This window comes from Lemur catta, chromosome 23 (genome assembly GCF_020740605.2).
Source record: "Lemur catta isolate mLemCat1 chromosome 23, mLemCat1.pri, whole genome shotgun sequence".
Taxonomy (NCBI): domain Eukaryota; kingdom Metazoa; phylum Chordata; class Mammalia; order Primates; family Lemuridae; genus Lemur; species Lemur catta.
Window position 1 is genome coordinate 23,595,215 of NC_059150.1, and position 8,619 is coordinate 23,603,833.

General features: G+C 34.5%; 1 pseudogene; it reads right to left on the minus strand.

Annotated features, from left to right (window-relative positions):
- Window positions 1-1,705: 1,705 nt before the first annotated feature.
- LOC123626830 lies at window positions 1,706-2,004 on the minus strand (annotated as a pseudogene).
- Window positions 2,005-8,619: the final 6,615 nt, after the last annotated feature.

The window sequence follows — 8,619 nt, forward strand, 5'->3', positions numbered from 1 at the left end:
TTCCCATTTGGCAATCACATGGCTGATGATATATTAAAAAACAATACAACAACAACAACATAAAAAAACCCTAAACTATCAGTTCTATGTTCCTCTTTTCTGAGGTATGACTACATGAGCTACAATAATCACTTAACCTTGGGTGTGTTTGCATGAGAAACTAGAGAGGTGATGAATAGGTTAACCTACCTGTGTGTACAACTAATTTGTTGCACAAAAATAAACAAAAGTAAAAGCAACACTGTTCCAAAGTAAAATGTTTATACTTCCAATTCTCAAAGCAGAGCCGAACTATCAAAGATAAACAAAGCCAACCCTAGTTAAAGTGTTAACGACAAGATTTCAACCAGTAATGTACTACCGAAACAGCGAATTGAGTCCAGAGTGAACTGAACTCGACTTGTACAGAAGTGACTGAGTGTATCCAGGGAGAATGATGGAGTGGACGAGGGGATGGTGGGTGTGGATTTTTAAAACTTTTTACTTCCCTGGTCCTCCAGGCTTCTGAGACCTTGTAAAACCAGTCTGGGTCTGCTGATTGGCAGTTAGCAAAATTAGGCTGTTACTTTCCCACAGAGACTGGGAAATAGGCCCTCAGATGTTGGCTGGCAATTCTCTTGGTAGCCTTGAGTTTTCTCAAACACTTTAATCAGAGGTCAATTCATCCTAAAGATGCAGCCTGGAGATATTAGAATCTATGTTAGTGGTTTCACAAGTCTTTGTGGGCCAAGGTTGAAACCTAGGAGAGAGGAGGACTCATAACAGCTGGATAAAGTTTGGCCTAGAATCTTTGTTGCAGAGTAAACATAAGAATTTTTTGCCAATATATATTTGAGGAAAACTAAACGTTTAACAGAGATAAAGAGGATAATCATAAAAGAGAAAAATAGTATTTTAAAAGATTCAACAGAACAAAAATTAGACTAACAGCAGAACTTTCATGAGCCACAAAATGTCTTGATAATACTGAGGCTAAACACACACATAAACACATCCTCACACACACTCACACACATACACACACACACACACACACACACAACTGCTACATTTGAGCTGCAAACCAGATGAACCATTATTATTTCATTCCAGGGCCACATAGCTACACAAACAGCATAACTATACACACACAATCACACTGACACACACACACACACACACACACACACACTAATAATGGTAAAGAATCCATTGTATCGCCTTATCTGCCATCTTGACTCTGACTTGGTATTCCTCTTCTCTTGGTCCAGACCCTCAAATTTGAAAAGTATCTTGAAGTTAAGGAAAGGTCATTTTTCCACAGTTTAGTTCTCTGAAAAATGTCCAACTCCTACTGAAAGCTACAGTCCAGGAGTAGCTGAAACTTGAGGGCCAACTGCAAGTCATCATGAACGCCTGCATTAGTTGATTGTATTTATCACCTCAAGCCTGAAAATGCACAGTCCTGAAAACAACGGCCTCTCTGTGCACACATGTAATTTTTAAAAAAGGAGTGAGCAATGTGAAGGGAACTGAAGCTTGATCACCAAAACTCAGCGCAATGAAAACAAACAATAATGAATAATGAGCACTAGAATTCCAATTACCAGATGTTTTAAAGAGATGGGGTGCCAGTTTTCAATTCCATTTTGAATGCCACATTACAAAAGAACTATTTTTAAAAATTAAAAAGGATTGAGGAAAAGAAAACAAACTAAAAGAATATCTAAACTGTTGAGTGACCTCCTGTTTGTTCCTGATAAACTTCAATCACATCTTCTTCCTCCATTCCCAGTTCTTTTGGAGTATGATTATCAGCAATTCTCTGACCTTCAAAGAGAAACCAGAGTGAACTCATTGGAACTGCCTATCTTTGAGTTTCTTTGAGTTTCTTGAGGTGTGTTGTCATTTTCCCTCTGGAGTGAATCTCACTGCTATCCTGTCCAGTGACTTTGAGTTTAATGTATTCTCCTTCCTTCTTATGCCTGAGTCTTCGGTTGAAGGTTTTGCCTCCTGGTCAGACATGGTGATGGTGGCTTTGCCCGGGGTCTCGGGTAGACAGAACCTCATGCCGGGGTCTATACATCCATCTCCCTTACCTGCAGCACAACACCATGGCTTTCTTTCTGTAATAAACTGTGTGGGGAAAAAAAAAACACAGAAGAGTAGGCTGTACAAAAATAAAAGCATTTAAAATTAAATAACAGAATATAAAGACATCAAGTGATCACTATGCCTAGGGTGAAGTCCTTATGTTTAGAAACATCTACATGGTTAAAGATAGGCATAGTGACATTTATCAACTAATAAAGGAGTCCTGCTCCCATAGTGCCCTGAATGTGATTTGAATCTCTTACTTCAGCACCTGAGCCAAGGGCAGCACATATATCAGAGCAACTGAGATCCCTGTTTACTATTTATCCTTACTATGCTCCTAGGAATTTGTGCATACTCTTTTTTCTTCCACAGATAGTAATCTCTTCATTGACATATGAGGAAAAAAATCCCAATTATTTAATATTTCACAACAAAATTTCTCTTGATTATCCTACTAGCTAATAAATTGACGTTGCCGTTTTTCTCCAATGCCAAAAGATAGGCACAGGCAATTAGTTTTCAGTGACCAAAAAGTGGCTAGTTTAAAGATTAAAAAATAGTTCTTAGCATCTAAGTATATTTAATTTGATCCCTATTGGACAAGTAAATATAGATTATATGATGTGTTCATATAATTTATTTCAGTATTGAAATCATTAGACTAAATTAAGTAAGTAAATCTGACATGAAGCTGATGATTATAAATACTTGTGTTGATTAGTATGAGATTAAAAAGGATAAGAGTTGAAAACATGTGATTTATTTTTCTCATTTAGCATTATAAAATAAACACATGCAACTTACTAATTTTTAAAATGCAAACAAGGGCAATTAAACACATTAATTAAATATAAGACAAAGATTTTCTTCTTCTATGACTAAATTTATACCGAATATCAATTTATTGGCGGACACATATATATCTAAACTCTGTGAGCTTCCTCCTACTGAAGAAACAATTCAATGATTTAAAACTCTGTTAAAATGACATAAAATATCCAAAAATATACTTCCAAGAGGTTTTCTATTCCCCACACATTTTACATACACTTTGAAAAGCAAAATATTTGGATATTTGGATTATCATTAACTATGTACGCATACATGTATTACCAATATAAAATCATTAACTCATATTTTTAACTATAGGGTTCTAAGTTGTAAATCACTTGAAATAATAGTGTTGACACTATGCTTCTGCTCCTATTTATTACAAACCATTATTAAGTAGATGTTTTCAATCCTACTTAAGCCCTTCTTAAATCTGGAACTAGAGTTCACCATAGACTTTTCTACCAGTCTACCTAAAAGGTAAAAAATATTCCTTTGGAATTTAATAATTTGTATTGAAAAGATTGTGAAGAGTTTTTCTCTATGAAAATTGACTAAAGAAATTTTTGAATAGCAAGTGCAGCTGTGGCTGGGCAAATAGTCCTTTTAAACTCAAAGGAGAAATGAGTGCCTGTGGTTATAAAAAATATTTCTCTAATAATGATACACAGTTTGTCAACAATACTACTAGTTTACTTGCCAAATTATTACATTGCTTCTAAATATGTGGTTAGGGTTCAGTTGCATGTCAGAAATAAATAGATTCCTACCAAAATATTCAGTTTAATTTCCATGCTCTAAATCAAAAGAATAAAGGGAAGCTTTATATTTATAAGACAGGGTGCTTTGGACTCCTTTGTAAAGTGCCAATAGTTTGTTTTTCTTTGACACTTGAACAACTGTGTCCCAGAATTCTTCACAATTGTCTCTAGAAAAAGCGTACTCCAGAACAAAGTTAATATTAGGTACTGCAGTTTTATCTACAGGTCATATGTCATATTATAATGACTTTATATTTTTCCATTATTTTACAATCATATTCATACTATCTATTCTGTTAAATCTTTTACAGACCACATAAATATTGTTTTATTGTAATAAAAATTTCCCTGTTTCCAACAGTGCTTGAAGATTACTAAAATATGACTATATTTAAGTCATAATTTTGAGTACTATGAAATAAAATCATATCATTATTATTGGTTTTAAGTTTTGAATCTTCTCAAAATATTTTTTAATATTTTTTGTTATTAAGCAAAATAATCTGTATTTGAAAATAAGTTTTGTTCATACAAGTTTCTTTAGGAGTTGTTGCTATTGAACACAATAAATTTAGAGTTGCTTGTAATTGTTAATGAAAATCATCAGTGATATCTTAGTGGATAGTGAAGGGTTTGTTTTTTTAATTATATATTTTAAATCAATATTTTCTTATTACATATCTGAGTAATGTCACAATTCACATGTATCTGAAAATTAATTTATTTATCAGAAATTAAGATTTTTTATTTTAACATTATGGGACTATACATAATTATCCATAGACTTCTTCTTACTGTTCAAAGTTTTTAGCTATGCAAAATACCGTGAAAATAGATGGCATTTTTCCTAGATATATTTCAGAGTGGCCTATAGTTTTTACTAAGAGTAGTCAGAATGCAATATAACCAACATTCAAAGATTTTTCTCAAATGTAGCTTAGATTTCTGAGTTATTCACCAAGACAGGACCTCTCTCGGAAGTACTCACATACAGACTTAATTGACTAGCATGCGGACATCTCAAAAAAAAAAAAAAAGAAAAGAAAAGAAAAAAGATTGTTTGCTATAGAAGAAGACTGAGAAATACATTTTTAACAACTATAATAAAACTACTGAAAACAAAAAATATAACAGCTTTCTGGGAAAAAGTAAAGTGAGTTGGAAAAATAGGTGAAACAGAAAACAGAATTCTAAAATACAAATACAATTGTAAACTAGACTTGGGTAGAACAGCACAGCTTTATATGTAGTGAAACTGGTATCTGAGAGCTGGTGGCTATACATTGGCTAAACATAATAACCTGGGACTCAAAGTTTGATTAATAGAGTGGATGTTAAAAATAAATAGAATATATTTCACATAAGCTTCTTTTTTATGTATATGAAAATCCTTGTTAAACTATTCCTCAAGGCTAAATACAAAATAAAAGATTCAGGTATACGTCAATTTGTAGCTGGCTGACATTGTTTGAACCAAAGAGCTATATATCAAATTGATAGGCATCAAAGAATTGCACACATGGTTTTTGTAAAGAACATGCTGTTTTCACAATGTATTGGAATTCATGACCATAGATGTTTATTTTCCTAAGAGAAATTATTATGCCTCAGTAGGTATGATGCTTCTGCTCATAGTGATCAACAGCACAAAGGTAGAAAAATAAGACTTAATTTGTAACATATGCTTATAGAGCTGGTGAGACTCCATGTGGGCATGTTAGTTTGTATGCTTTCCCCACATTAGAGATGAGCTATATATCTCACAAAAGTATGGTGTATCTGTTTTGTAACTTTGTCAAAAGTTCTAGACTTTTACTGTTCTGAGTACAGTTGTTTGCAAAATCAGTCTCTTAAAAGGGAAATTATTTCTCAGTGGAAGCATTGCCATTTGGCCGGGGCAGTCACTGGCTTTATGGCACTGTCTTTCTTACTTCAAGATCTTCAAAAATAGTCTTTTTATGGGATCCAGCAGTTACGCTCCTAGGAATTTACCTGATTTGAAATTACAGGTCCACACAAATCCTGCACATAAATGGCTATGGCAGCTGTAATCATAATTGCTAAAAACTTTTAATAATAAAGATGGTATTTGATAGGAGAATGGATAAACACACTATGATACCTTTATGCAATTGAATACTACTCAGTCATATAAAGAATGAGCTATTAAGCTACATACAGACATGCAAGGATGGAGGAAAAGGCACTGATGAGTAACTTTGGAGATGAATAGAAACTAAGACTTAAAACAAAAAGCGCTGTACTCTAGTTGATGACGTTGCTTCCTGTCAGGGTATAGGCTTACAACTCTAAAACTACTTTCCTAGAATCAAACAGTCAAGTAATGCATGGTATTTGGTGGGAACTAGGTTTCTCATTATTGGAGTTGGAAATTACAGATGAACAAGAGAGAAGTCTAGAATGATCTACATGGTACTGTATTAGTTGAGAGACATAGTATAAACTTATACACAGCTTAATCCTGATATATAGAGAGAAATATTTACAAATATGCGACGATATAGACACATATAGCCTTGCTGTGTCAGATGGGAGGGCCTAGTAGCAATGAACACACCTAGTGCCTTGATATTATTTTATAAAGCATTGCTCATACAAGCAAGCAGGGCTCCATGAAAAAATGTCAGTTCTAGGGTTGGGGCAGGAACATACAAAATGAACCTGAAGCATGTCATAGTGCCAGAAAGTGAAAAAGTTTTTAAAAAATTTCAATGATTATGTATGTCACAGTGTCACAGACTGCAGCTGAATGAACTCCCAATGACCAAAGCAGAAACAACTGGACCAAAAAAATACAGAACATTGGTCTATGGCCCAAAGAATAAACTAAATATCCCTAAGTCCATGATAACCCAAAGGAAGTAAGGAAGAAAGGATGGAAGGAAGGAAGGAAGGAAGGAAGGAAGGAAGGAAGGAAGGAAGGAAGGAAGGAAGGAAGGAAGGAAGGAAAGGTAGGGATGCAAAGATGGAAATAGACAACTCATGCAGAAGAATTCCAAGTAACTTATGTAGATACTCTGCCTTCAACTTTCCACCTCATAAGTTCAGCTGTGCACGGTGACTTCCTTCCAGAATACAGCATGGGAAAGGAGAAGAAAAGACGAACTTTACAGTGGATACATCTGACAAACACTAACTCAACCAGGTGATCAAGGTTAATGTGCATGGTGATAAGTTATGTTGGTACCATATATCCTTGATTAGATGTGATGAGAATGGCAGTTTACGTCAGTGATCTTCCTCCCCAAGACCCAAAAACTCCAGTCTAATCATGATAAACACATCAAATGAACCCCAAATGGAGTATATTCTTCAAAATACTACAACAGAATTCTTCAGAACTGGTAAGACAGTCAACAACTAAAAAAGGCTGAGAAACTGTCACAGTCCAAAGGAGTCTAAGTAACACTTGGGTTTTGTGGATATTATAGGTTGGGGTAACAGAGAAGTCCCAATTCAGAAAGATAAAAATGCACAGTGCAGCTGAGTCTGTGGGCTTAGATAATGTCTGCATACACCCTACATGGCCACAGCAAAGACATTTGAGAAGATTTGGGATAGGCTCACAGTGGTTCCACACAATCAGGGCTTAAATTTTACCTCCACTAACTTGATCCATGACTTTCTTCTTCAGTCTCTCTTAAGCATTATTGAAAATGATTTTGTCCCTCTAAGGGAATTATTAGACAAACCAAGTAATATGTAAAATAATACTTTGGATATATTAAACTGCTGTACAAATACTGTACACCTTTAGATCCATTATTATTTATTATTTTTGTACATTGCTTATGGAAACTTTTGGATTCCATCATCCTGATTGTCTTCCATATTTTCCCCAAGACATTATGATTCCGATGTCAGTTTTGCTGTTCCTCTCAGGATACGATGTATCTGCAGGCATCTGTAAGACTGTTGAAGAAGTAATGCCTCAATTGAGTCCTCTTTCTTCACTAATTTAATGGCATTTTCATGAATATACTGAAGTTCCAGAATAAAATAAGTTACTTTGATTTATTAATTTCACTTAGAAAACTTTTTAAAGTTTTACAAAATCGTTAATGATAAAAGACATTTTTGTTCATCACAAGTGTGCACGGGCCACTCTGCTCCATGGGAAATTCCCATGCATCCTTTGCCCGCATTGTTTTCCTAGAAACAACCCTGTATTATGTTGTGCCTGACTGCCACTTGTTGATTCATCCAAACTCTATATCTTTTGATGACTTACTGAATCCCTCAAACTTCAGAATCAGGTTGTACTCTGTAAATGATCTCACTAAGGTTCCATTTAATGTGGCTGAAGATTGCATCTGAAAATATTAATTTGACTGAATCACATTCTTTGAACTTTTCTGGATTCATTTTCCATCTTTCATTAAAAACATATGTTATACATATCCTTTGTAGAAAGCCATATCTTCTAAATATGCAAATGAGATTCAAACATGCCCTGACATTAGCCTTGACTTTGTCGACATATATTTATGCTTCTTGGGAGTGTTGTGTTTATTATAATAAATGTAACATAAACATATGGCATTAAAAATTCTTCTTTGTAATTTCATAGAGATATATGAATAAATGTGGCGGTTGTTTTTGGTTTCAAAATATATTTTTTTTCAGTCTCTTTGGCCAAATTATCATTGTGGTAATGACTTACTTTATGTAAATATTAGCTGGCAAATTCAAGATGTTATGTATGGGATCATATTTCCTGGTACATCAATTATTAATGCTTGAGGTACTTTTGCAGCAGAAAGACATTTAATCAGTTGTTTGAAAGTAACTGTGGGCCTGGTGCAGTGGCTCATGCCTATAATCCTAGAACTTGGAGAGGCCAAAGCTGGAGGATTGCTTGAAGCCAGGAGTTTGAGACCAGCCTAAGCAACACAGGGAGACCTCATCTTTACCAAAAATAGAAAAATCA